Source organism: Podarcis cretensis (genome assembly GCF_951804945.1).
Source record: "Podarcis cretensis genome assembly, chromosome: 15".
Taxonomy (NCBI): Eukaryota; Metazoa; Chordata; class Lepidosauria; order Squamata; family Lacertidae; genus Podarcis; species Podarcis cretensis.
In genome coordinates this window covers 20,573,192-20,591,639 of record NC_137185.1, presented here as the reverse complement: position 1 = coordinate 20,591,639, position 18,448 = coordinate 20,573,192, and positions in this window count along the sequence as shown.

Genomic DNA, 18,448 nt, shown 5'->3' with positions numbered 1-18,448 from the left:
TGTGGCAAGATGGGAAAAGGCTTATCGTATTATGGAATCCAAGTGCCCTTTTACAGCAAAGGCGACAAAGAATCGATGGGCTGGTTTATACAGTTAGCAAAGTCAGCAGTGAAACTTTCTCCAGGATTCTACCACTCCAGGCTTCAGTGGGGGGTGGGGCTCTTCCTTCCTCAAAGTGGCAGAGAGGCGAGACAGGTAACCTGACAGAAATACATGTGCTCTTTTTCTAAGCCCATATACACCACCACCACCACTGAGTCTGCAACAAAGTCCAAGGAAGAACTTTATCACTTAATTATATCGATCCCTTTAACTGGCTTATATACTTGCCCACCAGGGTTGGTTTTGCTGTTGGGGAGGGTGAGGCAGTTGCCTTAGGCGGCACATGCTGGGGATTGGGGAGGTAGAGGTGAGGTGTTGGAGGATGGGGCTGCAGAGGTCATGTGGCTTGTGACTGCCACATAGCCTGCCTTGCACCACCCAAGCTATCCAACATCCTTCTGGTGCAGTAATTTTTAAGAAGGATTCTAACATGGCAGCCCAATTGGTTTCTGTCTGTGGAACTGAGGAGGTACCATTTTGCCTTTTGTTTTACAAAGCCAAATGCCTCGTGCTGACCCAGAGCAAGGCTCTATTGCACATATTAATATTGCACAGCTTAAAATAATTGGATGCATAAAACTGATTCCTCTTGGAAATAAAAATTGTCCAGACCCGTATTTTTATTGAAAGCTTTACTAACCAGAACTTCTTCAAAACAGGTACAAAACAATCAACAATGCATCCAGAAAGTTGTACAAAGCAAATGCACATTCAAGCATAAGTTCTTCTTCTTAAATACATAACATAATTATGATCAGAGCAAAAATCAAAGCTCGGTCTCTCCCGCAGCCAGCATTCTAGGTGAAGGCTATTTGCTCCTGGAGAGGCATCATGATTACATCCTTCTCTCCCTGGGCCTGGGAACAAAAGACAAAGGCCCTTTCAAAGTGGAGATTTGCAATTGAATACCTTAATCACGTGATCTAAGCTTAAACACTCACGTGAAAGCTAGCAGAGAACTTCAATAGTTAATTATCAACCTGACAGAGCTTCAGTATAGCCTGATGGAAGTTTCCTAAGTTTAACCCTCAGCAATATATATATATGGTAAAGGTAAGGTAAAGGACCCCTGGACAGTTAAGTCCAGTCAAAGGTGACTATGGGTTGTGGCGCTCATCTCGCTTTTCAGACAGTGTGTGTGTGTGTGTTTTACATTTCAGTGTGCAATTAAATAATTTAACATGGTCTACCTGTAATGCACACTTAAAGTAGTATCATACCACTTTTTAAAAAATCATGTTACCCCCCCCCCCCGCAAAGTACATACTCTCGATCATTTCTCCAATGAAAATAGGGACGTCCCATTCCATAATTATAATTTGACTATTTATACCCCACACATCTTATTGGGTTGCCCCAGCCACTCTGGGCAGCTTCTGAGCTAGATAAAAACATAATAAAACATTAAACATTTTTTAAAAAACCTTTCCTGTACAGCAGGGATGTCCAACAGGTTGACTGCAATTGACAGGTCAATCCCCGGTTGTTAGAAGTCGATCGTGGTCGATCATAGGCTCATTTTCATCTGTGGGGGAAAAGGAGAATTTGGCCCCGCCCCTCCCTCTTTCCTTTATCCACGCAGGATTTCAAGAATGGAATTTCCGCTGGCGGGTTGACTTATTGTTTATCATTTAATGTTGCTGCTCTCCCCAAAATCGGCATAATTTTTTTGCTGACAATTTCAACTTTCCTCCCTCAACTTTGACCTGCAAACACCCCCCCCCATGGGTAGATCACTGCCAGCTTTTTTTCCTGTGAGTAGATTGCAGTCTCTTGGGATTCGTATGTCCCTTCTATACAGGATTGCCTCCAGACAGCTCAGGGATCGGATAACTCCATACCCTCCAACATGTTTCCAACAAAAATAGGGACATCCTAAGAAAAACTGGGACATTCCGGGATCAAATCAGAAACTGGGATGGCTTCTCTAAATCAGGGATGTTCCTGGAAAATAGGGAGACTTGGAGGGTAAGGAAGTATCCTGGGAACTGAAATTGACATATTTGCCCATCCCTACTCTGGACACCCCCCTTCATGGATCACTGCCTTGCCGTGGCGAAGGGGCTTGAAGAACTCAGAGAAGCTATGAACTATGCCGAGCAGGGCACCCAAGATGAACAGGTCATAGTGGAGAGTTTTGACCAAACGTGATCCACCTGGAGGAGGAACCGGCAAGCCACTCCAGTATCCCTGCCAAGAAAACTCAATGGACAAAGACAACAGGCATATAAAAGTTATGACGCTGGAAGATGACCAGCATGAGTCTGACCAAGCTGCAGGGGGCAGTGGAGGACAGGAGTGCCTGGCGTTCTCTGGTCCATGGGGTCACGAAGAGTCGGACACGACTAAACGACTAAACAACAACAACTCTGGACACCGGCTGCTGGGGAGGGTTGCTGTTGCAACTCAGGTCATGCTTCAGGACTACCCGTAAGCATTTGGTTGACTACTGTGAGAACACAAAGCTGGACTAGATGAGTCTCTGGCCTGGTGCAGCAGGACTCATCTTATGGTTGTCGCTTTGCCATCGCATTATTCTGGGGCATTGTCATTATATGCCTAACTGGCAGAATTCTCAAGGCTGTCCCTTTGCCGTGCCCCCATCTCTACTGGGCTCAGGGCAGCTTCTCCCTATTTAACTGTTGCCACTTGCAGTGACAAGCCTTTCCTATCTGTGTAGCCCCTTAGTGGCTGTCAAGAACCTGAAGTGGCCTCCACTATGGAAAATAAGGACGGAGCTCTGTATCCCTTGAATGTGCAGGTAGCTGAATCTGACCCAACACGGCAGACTCCGCAAGCAGAAACTTGTAGGCGAGGTTGGATTAAAAAAATAATAATAATGAGGGAGAGGAAGCTAGCAGAAGAGATGGTAATTGCAATGGATTGTGTCTCATCTGATTATGGTAATAGTCTGTTAGGCTTTAAAAATGGAAACCGTGGCCTCTCGTACGGGTGAAAGATGAACCTCGCAATCCTGCAAGGCAGACCGGCTGGCCCAGAAGCTAAAGCATCGTCTTGTTCATTATGAATCATAATGAATAATTAACTTAATTCATTACCAGAAGATGAGAAGATGGGCCATTAGAGTATCCTCTTGGAAAAAAAAAAAAAGACAAGACAAAAGGGCGAGTCTATCAATTGGTCATTCACGACTGATAAAAATAAAACCTTCAAGCTCTGGCACAGGGTACGGGTGATGAGCAAAGCAATAGACAACAGAAGGCCTGCCAGATGTGGTGGGATTACAGAATGGATGCTGCAGAATGCCTTCCCTGGTGAGGTGCGCCTGTCTCCTTCATTATTAACTTTTGGGAGGAACTGGGAAACATTCCTGTTTACCCAGGCATTTGACACCAGATGGCCAAATACTGAGAGATACACAGGCTACATTGAGCTAGGACCTCTTTGTTTAGGATGAAACCCTGTAGAAGGAAGCAATGGGGGTTAACTGATATCAACATAGAACTAAAACTGCAGCCACTAGCTAGACTAAACTCCAGCCTTTGGAAATGGACATGTCAGGGACTCAGCGGGAGCGCAGGGAGGAGAGGAGATGGAAAGCGAGGGGGAGCAATCCGAGGGCAGCGTAGGAGAATATGACAGCAGCCCGATAGATTCCATGAGCCTCTCCAGCGAATCGGAAGATTCACAGAAGGGGGCGCCGATGGGCAGGGCAAGGGGCGACCCAAGGGGGACACCCCAGAAGCAAGGGGCCAGCGGGGACTCCCAGAGCAGCAGTTGGAAATCAGGAACAGCTTCCCCACCAGAGCGTAGTGGGAGGGAGGAGTCCCAGGTGTCAGAGCCCACATATGCACCACCAGCGAGAGAAGAGGAGTCAGGGTTGACCACGCCTCCATCGGAGAGCGAGTTAACGGTTAAGAGGAAAGTTGCAGGCTGGGCGCGCGCGCCAAGTTCAAAGGTACAGGCGAGCGGCACAGAAGGTAGCCCGGATAGGGAACCAGGTCCTAAAGCCCGCCGGAAGGAGGGGCAAGAATCGTCAGGGTCAGCGTCAGAGGAGTCCAGGAAGGATGAGACCCTAGCGGGCAGGAGGGCCCAGAGGAGAAAGGAACTTAGGAAGAGGTGGAGCAAAGCGAGAGTCTTAAACTGGTGTGGAGGGGGAGGAGACTCAGACAGGACTTCGCCGGTCTAAGGTCGGGACGTAGAGCTGCACGCTGCGGCTTTAAAATGGAGACTGAATCTCAATAAAGACTTTTGTACATAACTACAGCCTAGCGTTGGTCCTCTGTGAGCTGGGACCTGGAGGCAGCTCTGACAGGACGCATGCCTGACCTGCTTCCCAGACCACACCATAAAGGTAAGTAAGAAGGTCTTGCTGCACCAGCACCCCCTAGGGCCCCATAGCTCCAGATGGATGAGGCAGGTTGGCCTCAAAGGCAGCACCTGTCCTGCCTCAGAGCCTCGAGAGCAAGCCTCGGGGACAGCCCATCATCCTAAAGCATGTCACCTGGCTGAAACACACCTTACCAGCGCCCAGTTGCCAAAAGTGACTCAAGTTACATATAGAAGCAACACAGCAGGTCATCTAGTCCCACCAATCAGAGGTTCAGTGTGGTGAAAATACAAACCAACCCGTCAAAATGTGTGTTAGGCAAAAGGTCCTACTTGGCCCCAAAGTGAGAGCTGGTGTGATATGGTGTAGTGGTTAGAGTGTTAGACTACTGTATGTCTGCTTATACAACCATACACTTAAAGCATGGGACTGTAGCTACAATTCCCAGAATTCCCTGGGAGGAGAGATTGACTGTTAGACCACTTCATTTTTTTTAAAAAAATCATTTATTAAAATTTATAGATATCATATAGTATCTTAAATCCACACATAAAGGAAAAAAAAAAACCTTACATAAATTTACAGTTAAATATTAAATTACTTTTTCCACATATTTTCTAACTAAACTAAGATAAAATAAAATAAAATAAAATAAAATAAAATAAAATAAAATAAAATAAAATAAAATAGACTTCCCATCATTTCCCAGTGTAATTAATGTTTGTAATATAGAATGCACTTAGACCACTCAGGGAGCTGTAGCTCAATGAGGCATAGCTGTCAACATTTCCCTTTCTTTAAGGGAAATTCCCTTATTCCGAATAGGATTCCTCGCAAGGAAAGTGAATAGTTGACAGCTATGCCATGAGGGGATTGTCTATGTGTGTGTTGTGGGGGGTCTCCTAACAACTCTCAGCACCTTTAACACCTCCCAAAGCTCTTCTAGCGTCATGGCTAGATAATGGACCCAACCAATGAAGAGCAAAAAGTGTCCCCCAGGCAACTGAAAAGTGCTCAGCATCTCCCCCTCCCAGAATTCTCACCCGGTGTCGTAACTGCCATCAAACATGGCTCTTCAGATTCTTTCTGTATTCAACAGGAGGTGAAGATTTGTGTGTGTGCACGCATGCATGCGTGAGTGTGCGCGTAAGAGATAGCCTTCTGGGAAGGAGGAGGAGGAAATATTGTCAGAGCTGGGAATATCTTCCTCTTTTCTTTCTTGGCTCCAAAGAAAATGAGGATGTTACAGTTAAGTAGGGAGCTATAGTTCAAAGCCACCGGTGCAGAACATATAAACAAGTCCATTGCTTGAACGACATCCGCGTCTCCTCGCGCGTCGGGGCCTCCTGTATAATTCATGAGCCAGTGCCGCTTTGCGTAATTCACAATTAAGGCCCGGCCAACGAGCTTTCATGTTTCCTGTTGCGCTCCCTCAACTTTTTGTGGTTCCTAGTCAACAGTTAGACAAGCTTGCCTGAGATGGTCTGCGGGGAGACACAGTATTTGTGTATTAGTAGGGAGCTTATGAATTATGTAGCCACCGTTGGTAAGCCAAAGGGATCGGCTGCTGCAACAAGCCAGCTGGCTTTTGAAAAATAGGAGAGAGAGACAGGGAGAGGGAGAGCCATATTTAACTGGGTATGTTATTGATTTAAAACACACGCACACACACACACACCTGCATTTCAAGGAAGAATGGGGATTTGGGGATAGGGAAAAACACCTTATAGATTTTTAAAATTATGATTTCAGCCCAAGATCCTTCATTCTTTCCCTTCGGACTGTTTAATCCCTTTGGATTTACCGCAGTTCTGCTGTAGCGCAGCCTTCATGAGCAAGGGATTGCTCAAAAGTACATCCCCCTTCTGAATACTTCTGACACTTATTCTGATGGAACAGGATTCCAAAGGAGCTTTACTTGAAAGGCCAGCGGGGTTTAAAATCCCCCTGACAGCAGTAAGGCTAGTGTCTCCTAGCCTTAGGAGGAATTCAGAATTTGATGGAAACTGGTCTGATCTGCCCCATCTGTGTTTGTCAGTGGTGAGTCAGGATTCTAGCTTTGTCCACAGCCTCCTCCTTTTTGTTGGATTCTACAAGGGCAATTTTGTTGGATTCCACAAGAGGCGAAGGAGGAGGACGCTAACAGGCAGTGCCACCCCTGGATTGGTTCTAGGTAAGAAGGCAGGCATGGTGGGGGGTAGCTGAGGGCAGACTGAGTTCGATGGGGCAGTGCCTGATTCCCCCAGTGGACCAACTAGGTTGCAAATTTAAACACCCCTTGACTTTCAGAGGTTGTTCTGATGCAATTCATGACTCAATAAAAATTTTTAAAATAAGATGATTTGTTTGTATGTATGCTCACAGATTTATTTATTTTTAATTGCATAGTGATACTGACATGGGATGGAAAGAACTTATGAGACACAAAAATAGATTGATTTTGACTCCTATTTATTCTGCATCCAATGCACTCCCACTGCTGGTTTGGGAAATGGGATACACATGATGTCAGCCACTATCTGTATTGATCGTATATCCATCCAAAATACTGCATTTTGATGCATTTCTCCCCAAACTAGCTTCTATCTGAGTTGAGGAAAAGAACAGCCTAGCTACATTTTTAAGGTGGTAATGTGTAGGCAGCCTTCAATTTTTGCCCTTCCCTAGTTCTGTTCTGAAACTTGCTTGCTCTTGCAGCTGAGCTCTTTCCAAAAGCAAATCAGGGCTACATTTTCAGGAGGGATGGGGGAGGAATTTGATTCGGGTTGCACTTATGTGCCACTTTTGGTGCATAAGAAGAGCTTGCTGGTTCAGGCCAGGATCCTGTTCTCACAGTAGCCAAACAGGAAGTCCTTCCTACAGGAAGTCCAAAAGCAGGACCTGAACCCTCTTCCCCTCTCGCATAAGATAGAGGAGGACAGTCATTTGTAAATCCATAATCAAAGGTGGAATTCCATTGAGGAGAATTTTAGAAACATCTCTAGTTTGTACTTTAATAGTGGTGGGGCAATACTTTCTGAAGCCCCCCTCCCATGAATTTTCAGATCTGGATTCAGGAGTAATAAGGTAGGAGCTGCAACAACAGAAACCCTATTTTTTTAAAAAAGTGCTGTGCTTTTATTATCTGTTTTTAACAGGTTTGGTTTTATATTGTTTAAATTCCATTAGGGTTTAATAATTTTTAATGATGATCTTTTATGTGTTTCTAGCTTTCTTCATTTTACCCATTTCCTTTTACAGTATTTGTGCAAACTGCCTTGAGTCCCAGCCTGGAGGAAAAGGCAGGGTATAAATAATAGCAACAGTAATAATAAGGATGGTGATTTAAAAGCATTTATATACTGCTTAATATTTCAAAAAAACCTCTGAGGCATTTTTGTGGGTTAATTGACAGGTCTGCTCTAGAGGTTTCCTTCCTATGCCTTCCAACTTGCTGAGGAACCCTGAGAATTTTAGAATATATTTGACAGAGTTTATAGAATTAAGGCATTAAAAGAGAATGTCTCTTGCTTCCTGCCACCCCCACAACCTTAAGTCACAGAGGGCCGTTCCCTCCTGGCTCTCACTTTCTCCCAGTGGAAGCAAAGGTTAGCTGAGATCATACAGCCAGTTGGATGCCCAGATTCTGACTCCCTGGGGCTAATTATGAAACAACATTAGATAAAAGTCAACATATGTTGTAAAAGGCACTGTGCTTCACCGCCTGACAGTTCGTAACAATGTGCTCTTGTAACAGCTGTCAGGCTGCAATGCTAGAAAATGAGTAATATGCTGATTTATGGATATCGGTTCTGCCCTTGCATTCAGCTGCCGCAAGAAAAAGGCGCCCTGCTTAGTTCTGCAGCGGCGAAGGAAGGAAGGAAAGAAGGTGCTTCTGAAAGATATCTCAGGTATCTGCTTTTGTTTACACAGGCCCTTTTCACTGTCTCAATAATATCCAGAATGTTGCACTCCTATGCTGCCTTCCTTGAAAGACTCCAAAGGAACACTTCCTCACTTCCTCTCCCTCATCTTATTCTGCCTTACGTCACTCACCAAACTATGCCCTGCCTGCATTCTGAATTAAATATATGTATATTCACTTATTCAGCCCACAGGTCAGCATCTTTAGGGCATGTAGATCCCACCATTTCATTCATTCATTCATTCATTCATTCATTCATTCATTCATTCATTCAATTGCATTTCTCTCCCACATTTTCTCTTATTCTCACAACAACCTTGTGAGGTAGCTTAGCCAGAGAGGCAGTGACAGGCCCAAGGCTACCCAGGGAGCCTCATGCTCGAGTGGGAATTCAAAACCTGGTCTCCTGGATCTGAGGCCAACACTCTAAGCACTGCACAACACTGGCTCTCCATCAGGACTCATTGTCTTGAGGTGGTTGCAACCTCAGGTGCCCCCTGGGGGTGAGGGTTTGCACAGTTTCAGAGAATGCTATTGAAGATCCCTGACTATGCATCCCAGGACAGTTTTGGGCTGTCATGGGTATGAGAGGGGTGCTGCATCTATATAGCCCAGGGGTTGGGCAACACTTTCAGCCCAAGGACCACATTTCCTTCTGGGCAACCTTCTGGGGCTAGATGCCAATGGTGGGTGCCACCAGAGGCTCGAGTGGGTGCAGCAAGGAATATACATTTTCCCTTTCTACAGTAGGCTAGTTTCTACACCCCTGCTTCTCTCTAGCTTTCACCCGGGCAAGCAAGTAGCATTATCAGAGTTCAAAGGCACAATCAAGTGAGGCAAAAACACTCAGGGAGAGTGTGAAGTGGGGCTGGTGAGGGGTGTGGCCTAGGGAGAAGGGGTATGGCTGAGGAAGAGTCCCAAGGGCCAAATAGAGAAGCTTTGAGGGCCACAGGCCAGAGATTCCCCATCTCTGATATAGTCTCACCTTGGAAGTTATTTCCTGGTAATTATTGGTAGATCTTAGGAGGCCTGAGATGCTGTCAAAGCACCTTTTTACTAAATTCAGCAAAGCTGAAGCAAAACCCTAATCTTGCTCCTATGAATCTGCATTGCATTCTCTATGGAGCTGTCCAGGGTGCTACACGAGTCCTACCATCCATTGCTCTGGTTTGACATGCCTTGGTTTGCTTCATCAGATCCCCTGGTTTTGTCATGCCTTGCCTTGCTTCTCCTTGCTCTGTCTTACTGAAACCTGGAATTTGCTCAGTTTTGCCCCATGGAAAAAGCTTTTTGCATGTAGCAAACTAATTAGGGAGAAGGCTATGCTAAACCTGTCTGTTGGATGTTGTTGTTGTTGTTGTTTTACTTGGTGAAGAGGAAGGACACCCATACAGTCCAAAATTGTCCCACCCACAGCCTGCATTTTGAAAGTCCCAGCTTAAGTCCATGCCGGTCAGAGTAGACCACAGGATTGGGCTGGATGGGCCTGTGGACTGACTAGGTGTGTGGCAACTTCTTAAGTTCATGCCCCTTGCCTGCTGCAGTGGGGGAATACTACCCCACAATCTGCTTGGAGTGGTTAGGGGGCTTGCATTCTCAGAGTGGGTGAGAAGAAGTATTCTACTGATGTCAAGATGGCGGCGCGCATAGACGCTGCGGCTTAGTACTCTCCCTTGTTTTTCAGCGTTTTGTTTTGTTTTTTATTATTTTTACTTGTTCTGAGTATGTCTGGTCGGGCAAGAAAGATTTACAGCAGGCAGGAACTTCTGAAGGTCGGGTTACAGTGTGTACAAGCTGTAAGAGCTGATTATTTAGATCTATCATCTATCAACTGTCATCAACTGTCAGCCAAGATGGCGGTGCGCACAGACGCTGTGGCTTAGTGCTCTCCCTTTGTTTTTCAGCGTTTTGTTTTTGTTTATTTTTACTTGTTCTGAGTATGTCTGGCCGGGCAAGAAAGATTTACAGCAGGCAGGAACTTCTGAAGGTCGGGTTACAGTGTGAACAAGCTGTAAGAGCTGATTATTTTCGCCCAGATACCGTTCCTGTGGGAGTAGCCAGGCCACCGGGCTCTCCATGGATTACTATGCCTCCAGGGAGGAGGCGAAGGCGGCGTAGAGACAGGAGGCAAAGGAGGGGTTGTCGGGCCGGCGTCCTGGTAAGATTGCAGAGGAGTCCATCTAAACCACCACTCCCTAGCATATTTCTTGCTAATGTGAGATCTCTTGCCAACAAAATGGATGAATTGAGGCTGCAGGCAGCAAAGAACAGCCTTGTAAAAGATTGCTGCGTTTTATTTGTCATTGAAACATGGCTTCAACCGTCCATACCAGACATAGCTATTCAGTTGGAAGGCTGTGCGGTACATCGTCATGACCGAAGCATGGACTTCGGAAAAACCAAAGGAGGGGGGCTGTGTGTATATGTGAACAAGTGCTGGTCTAAAAATTCTAAGACTGTGGGCAGTCACTGTTCACCAGATTTGGAATTTGTAGCTGTTAAATGTAGACCAGCCTATCTCCCTAGGGAGTTCACAGCTGTTATGCTAACTGGTGTGTACGTGCCACCAGATGCTAATGCCAACTTGGCTTTGGGATGCCTGCAGAGCCTTATCAGCAGCCAGCAAGACAAGTATCCTGAAGCTGTGCACATCATTGCGGGAGACTTCAACCATGTTGAACTTAAAACAGTGCTCCCAACGCTCTATCAGCATGTGAAATGTCCCACAAGAGGGGACAAGACACTGGATAAAGTTTATTCGAATGTAAATCACGGCTATAGGGCTTTACAGTTGCCACATTTGGGCCAGTCCGACCATATGTCTCTGTTCCTGGTACCAGCATATATCCCACTCAGGAAACGGGCTCCCACAATATCAAGGACTGTTAAAATCTGGCCTGAAGGTGCTATTCACCAGCTGCAGGACTGTTTTGAGAGAACCAATTGGGATATTTTCGATCGTTCAGACCTGGAGGAGCACACGGCGGCAGTTCTGTGCTATATCAATCACTGCACAGACACTGTCACAGTAAATAAATCCATCCGGTTTTACCCCAATCAGAAACCCTGGATGAATAGAGAGGTCCAATGCCTGTTGCGGGAAAGAAACAGGGCTTTCAGGTCGGGCGAGGTGCAGCTTTACAGTGTGGCAAGAGCAAACTTGAAGAGGGGTATTCGACGGGCGAAACTGGATTATAGACAGAGGATTGAGGATAATTTAAGGAGCAACAACACAAGACAGATGTGGCAGGGGATTCAGCATATTACCAACTATAAACCTAACCTTGGTGCTGTCGACGGTGACCCTTTGCTGGCGGAGGAGCTTAACCTCTTCTTTGCTCGCTTCGAGAGGGAGCCACCTGAGACGTCGGTATTACAGCCACCAGCCCATAGGGGCCCCTCATTCACTGTAGAGGAGCACGAGGTGAGACAGGTATTGAGGATGGTGAATCCGAGGAAGGCTGCTGGACCTGATGGCATCACTGGAAAGGTGTTGAAGGGCTGTGCGGATCAGCTGGCGAGGGTCTTTACTAAGATCTTCAACAAGTCCTTACACCAGTCTATTGTCCCACCCTGCCTGAAGTCGTCAACTATTGTTCCTCTGCCTAAAAAACCCACAATCAGTAGTTTGAATGACTACAGACCAGTTGCACTGACTCCAATCATCATGAAGTGCTTTGAGAAACTGGTGCGCCGTCACATTATTTCCTGTCTTCCACCAATTTTTGACAACTACCAGTTTGCATACAGGGCAAATAGATCCACAGAAGACGCTATCACCACCACTCTCCATGCTGCTCTGTCCCATCTGGAGCAGCCGGGGAGTTATGTGAGGCTGCTGTTTGTGGATTTTAGCTCTGCTTTTAACACTATCCTCCCCCATAGACTGGTGTCCAAGCTAGAGGCGATTGGACTCTCCAACTCCACCTGTCTCTGGGTTTTGGATTTTTTGTCAGAACGTTCTCAGAGGGTTAGAGTAGGGTCACATATGTCCAAAGCCCTTAGCCTTAACACCGGCTCACCACAGGGTTGTGTGTTGAGTCCCCTGCTCTTTACTCTCTATACGTATGACTGTACAGCCATCTATTCCAGCAACAAAATCATCAAGTTTGCTGATGACACTACGGTGGTGGGGCTCATTTCAGGAGGGGATGAGTCCGCCTATCGGGACGAGGTGGAGCGGCTCTGTGTTTGGTGTGGAGAGAACAATCTGGCTCTTAATACAGCTAAGACCAAGGAATTGGTGATGGATTACAGGACAAAAAAGGCGGTCATTCAGCCCTTGTATATCAACGGGGAACGGGTGGAGAGGGTGGCGGAATTCAGGTTTTTGGGAGTGACTATCGATCAGGGCATGACTTGGAGCGCAAATACCACTGCTCTGGTGAAGAAGGCTCAGCAGAGAATTTATTTCCTCAGACTTTTAAAGAAGAACAATCTGAGTGAGAAACTGCTGGTGTCCTTCTACCGAGGCTCCATAGAGAGCATTCTCACATACTGTATTTGTGCTTGGTTCTCCAGTTGTACAGCTAGGGAGAAGAAGGTGCTCCAGAAGGTCATAACCACAGCCCAAAGGATTATTGGTCATCCTCTCCCATCTTTGGAAGAACTGTACGGTTCCCGTTGTCTTAGGAAAGCAAACAACATCCTGCAGGATGCATCTCACCCGGGATACAGTCTGTTTGCACTACTGCCTTCTGGCAGGAGATATAGAAACATCAAGTCAAGGACAAATAGACTGAAAAATAGTTTCTATCCAAGAGCTGTGGCCTTTTTGAATGCTGTAACTCGATAGTGTGACCTGGGAGTTTGATGGGTGTGGGTGTGGGTGTGGCTGGAATGTGGTTTGTTTGGTTGTTGTTGCTGTTTTGCTTCTGTTGTTTTTTTTTTTTAAGGGATGACATCCAATTTCGTTGCACTGTGCAATGTTGCACTTGTGTAATGACAATAAAGAATCTATCTATCTATCTATCTATCTATCTAAGAGGCACAAGTGTTTTCTGAAGTATGTTTAACTCATTTTGTCCTGTATTCCTGCCTGGAAGAGACAGTGCCTTGCAATTATTTTTTTAAACCCTATTTTTAACCAGCCTTCTCTCTGTTGCACAGACTGCTATAGGTTACTGAACTAAAATAACATCAAAATTACCTAGCCCATATGTTCTTCTTCTTTCTCTTTATGAAACACTTCATTGGCATTTTGGAAGAAATCCAGACTTATGCTAAACTTGTTGCTGTTTACTTCTTCAATTTTTGTTTGTGAATCTTACATTGACCTAGGCACATTTTAGAAGACGGGGTGTCAATAAAGATCATTCTAAGGAAGGTGTTAGCAACTGGAAGCCCTGAGCCAAATCTGGCACCCCAAAATATGTTACCTGCGCGCTCTCACTCACTCTCTCCTCCTGTTCCCAACTGCCAGCCTAATAAGCAGTGAGGCACAGAGAAGAGCCACATTTCACAGCACATCTTTTTAGATACATAGGAAGCTGCCTTATACTGAAGTTAGACCATTGTTCTAGCTAGCTCAGTATTGTCTACACTGGCTGGCAGCATCACCCTAGGATTTCCAGCTGGATTTTCCCCAGCCCTAGCTAGAGATGTTGGAAGCTGGATCTGGGTCCTTCTGCATGTGAAGCTCATGGTCTATCACTCAGACTAGGTTATACCACTGAGCTAGCCTGAGGTGACTCCTAGCCAACTAAGTTAGCTCACACACTTGATGTCCAAATTTCATCACTATGGCTTAGTTTTCACTGAGGTTCCTTGCCTGTGCCTGGGACTGCCCCACTCCACTTTGCAGGGGGGCAGGCTCACAAGACTGAATGCACCTCTGAAGAAATCCTTTTTTGCACTGAGGATTAGCATATGGAAGAGAAGACTTGGCTAGCATCCATCTTGTGGCAACCCCCCTCCACCCATTTCTCAGATGAGAACAGGACATGCTGCCTGATCCCCATCTTACATGTTGTTGAAGGATTTATTCTGTTTGCTGCTCTCATTTTCACTGCAATGGTTTATCCTCTGTTGCTGTATATAAGCCAACATCATTTTTGTTCTTTTGCTCAAATGTATTGTAATGGGTTTTGTGCTTTCAGACTTTTGTGGGTAGGAGCATCACTGTGGGTTATCTAAACCCACAGGGGTGGGGATTCTTTTCAGACAGAGGGCCACATTCCTTTCTGAGCAACCTTACAGGGGCCACACACAAGTGGTATGCAGAGCCAGAGTCAAAATTGAGCAGGACAATAAATGCAAATTGTATTTGTGTACAGTGGGTTAGTTTCTACAGACACCCTCACTTTTTATCCTTCATTCAAGCAAGAAACAGACATGAGTTCAGAGGCATATTCCATTCAGGCAAAAACACTTGGACAATCTTCAGAAACCCATTTCAAAGCATTATCTGGCTTGACAGCCCGATCCAGTTTCCCCACTCCTGTGGGATGATTTAGACACACATTTATTGCCTTGCTGAAAACCAGTCCTGAAACATTTCTTTTTGCTTTTGGGCAGTGCCATCCATCCCTTTATAAACCTGTACTCCACCTTAACTTATAAACTATAACTTATAAACCTTCACTCCACCTTCTCATCCAAAGTGTGGCTTTCTGAAATTGACGTATCTTTCCAAGCTGTGAATAAACCTAAGCAATTGATTGACCTGACCTTCCAAAGTGCTTCATGGATGCTTGGCATGCTTGGTACTAGTGTGGGAGGCAAATGGGAAGAATCTTCTGCAGTTTCTTCCTCTTCATAAACTGATATTTGCCAGCCCTTATGCTTCCCCTATTTCCTAAGTGAATAAATATAATAAAAATTTTCCTTATACATATTCATTATTTACTAACTTGCTTCCCCAAACTCAGTTATCTTGGCTTCTTTGTCTGATTTCTCTTGGGGTTTCTTTTAATATGGAGATTCTGTGTAAATATTTAGCTACATTAGTTTATCTAGTTCTATTGTATTCCTTTCTAAATATAACTTCTAAATTCCCCAAACCAGAAATCTATTCCAGGCTGACTTCTTCTTCTTTCCTTTTCCTTTTTATAAATAGTTGACTGTATCCACCCTTAATGATTTTCCATTTGTATATAGAGATCTTTTGCTGAAAGTGCTTTTCAAGACGTTGCATTAGCGGTCTTGTTCTTGCCGATCAGTTTATGGGTTCAGCATCACCCACATGTTTCATCATGTTTCATTTTCGGGTTCCCTGTATCCCAAACTGTTTGCTGTAGTTCTTCTGGTGAATTTAGTCTATGTGTTTACACTCAGTGATAACAAGTTTGGGCACTACAGCTGTCTTAGTTACATCCAAGTTCTGAGTGAATGGCCAGCTAACCCGAATTTCTATTTGAAGGGAATATCCACTGGCTTCCTAAACCCTTTCAGGTTGTATCCAGTGTAGTGCTGAGTAAATTGTCCCACTACTTGCACAATGGGATCCTTGTGCTGATGGGACATGTTAGGAAGATACTGCCTTTTGAAATGATAAAGTGGAGAACAGAGAGATTTTGTGTAATGCTTTACAAATGCCTCCGGACAGATTCCTTACCTACTCTGTTTCTGGAATCCCAAGCCTGTGTGTGTGCGCGCTTTAAAATCCACCTGCCTACTTTAAATTTGAGTTAATAGCATTTGGGCTGCTTTTTTCTCCAAAGTGTCAGTTGCTCACATCTTTAAAATGCTCTTTATGTGTTCAAGGTGCTGGCTCCAAGCAAAGCTTTATTTTCCCTCTACAGAAGAGAAAAATGCTTTGCTTGGAGCCAACTGCACGAATTCAAACTGCTTACTCCAAATGGACATCAAAGCCACTCCTTGTAACCGCCAATCACCTGACTGGCAGTTGCAACAAGCTTTTTTGAAGCCCCTAGTGCAAATCAGCTGATTGGCATTGATAGCACATCTGCAAAGGAGGTTGCCGTGAGTGCCGATCAGTTGGTTGATGGTTACAGCTACTGCTTTTGAACTTTTTGGCAGGTGTCTGATTATTATGATGTCAGGTGATTGACAGGTGGGCACTGCTGCTCACCTGTCAAAGTCGGCCTAGGGGAAGTGGGGAGTATTACGGATCCAGCCCAATAGCCAGATGTAATTCCTCACCCCTGACTCTGGGGCACAATTCATCTGGACTTGTCTCTTATTCGTCTGCCTGGCAAATTTTGGCAGAATGTTTCCTTTGGCTGCCTCTATGTGCAATATGACACTACCATATTGCACAAGGAGGAGCGTGGGATTAAAATCGCTTGATGGCTGTCTGTTCTTGTCTTTCTGAAAACGAAGTCCTGCATTACTGATAGCTCATGCTCCATTCATCTCACTCAGCCCTGTTGATGGAACGTTGAGTTATGGACCCTGTTCAACGAGAAATGCAACCTTGTAAGAGCTGCCCTGTAATTCTCCTCCATACCAATATATCAACCTTTAGCTGAATGAAGAAATGCATGCAGAACATAGAGAGGTGAATAGCTGCCTGGTCTGAATGTGATAGATCACTCTGCATGTGTCAGATTGGTTACCTACCTGCCATCCCAAAAAGGCACTTGCTCTGACCCCATGCAAATTTATTGGGGATTAAATCCTTCTCCAACCCCCCCCCCTTTACAGTTATTCATAGGTAATGTTCAATGAGTGTTGCGTCTTGTGTGCCTCTGTACACCATACTTGAGCCATATGAATCACACTGCTATCCAGAGGGGCTATAGTACAACATAGAATAATAGAACTGGAGAGCTGGAGAGGACCCCAAGGATCATCTAGTCCAACCCACTGCAATAATCTTTGTGACACCGATTAGACCTAATTGGGGTTCTGAATGTGGTGCATAATATACAGTTAAGGCAATTACACAGGTGCTTGGCAGCCATATATTGGAAAGTGTAAAAATAATATTGTATCATTTGGGTGTGTGTGAGTGTTGGTTGGGGGGAAGCTTGAACAAGACACATTCATTAGGTCTCTCTCCCTCAATGAATCTATGATAGCTCAGTTGGCTAGAGCATGGTGCCAATAATGCCAGGGTTGCTGGTTTGATCCTCGTATGGGACACATGCATATTCTTGCATTGCAGCAGGTTGTTCTAGACCAGCCTTTCTCAACCTGTGGGTCCCCAGATCTTGTTGAACTACAACTCACATCACCCCTAGCTAGCAAGGCCAGAGCTCAGGGATGATGGAAGTTGTAGTCTAACAACATCTGGGGACCCACAGGTTGAGAACTGCTGTTCTAGACGATCCTCAGGGTCCCTTCCAACTCTACAGTCTATGATTTGCACTGCCAGTATCACCATGTGTTTGCTTGCCAGGCCAATGGCAACCACCCTTCCACCTTCTCAGCAATGTTGTTATTTGCTTGCTCATTCCTTCTGGGTCAGAACAAGCTGGTTGTGATGCTGGAGAGGAGGAGCAGGTCCAGGAGGGGGCTCTTCTCAGTGGAGTCCCCTGATGGATTGTGGGCCTTCAGCAGGTGCCCAACTATGTTGATCTATTATGCCAACCCTTATTTCTTTGCAAGAGCAGCTAGTGTGTTTCAGACAAAATGTGTCCTGAACATGCCACTATTTTTTTATTTTTTTTTGGGGGGGGGAGGAAGGATTGGGAAAAGGTTGTGGGTCAACAGAGCATCTGTTTTGCATGCAGAAGGTCTCAGGTTTAATCCTCAGCATCTCCAAGTAGGGCTTGGAGAAAGCCACATCTGAAAACCTGGAAGACCACTGCCAGCCAGTGTACGCAATACCAAGCTAAGTGAACCAGCGGTTTGACTCGGTATGAGGTAGAGGCTAGATGTAAAGCAGAGCCACTTATCTGCAACTTAACCGGGCTAATAATTTGGGGATTGTCCCAAGTTCAACCCCCAGCATCTTTAGGAAGAGATGGGAGAGGCCCCCATCTGAAATCCTGGGGAGATGCTGCCAATCAGTGCAGGCAACACTGGTCCTAATGGACCCAATGGTCTTCTGGCTCAGTAGAAAGCAATTTCCTACAATCCCTGCTTGTGGGTATAAACAGGAAAGATTTTGCAGATGAGCCCCGCTTGTGTGCTTCATGCAATGCACGTGTCACTCTTGTCAAATGCCCGAGAGGTGGTGATTCTTCAGCATGAAAGAGGAACGCAGACCATCACTTCGGGCTACACTTCATTGATAAGAATTG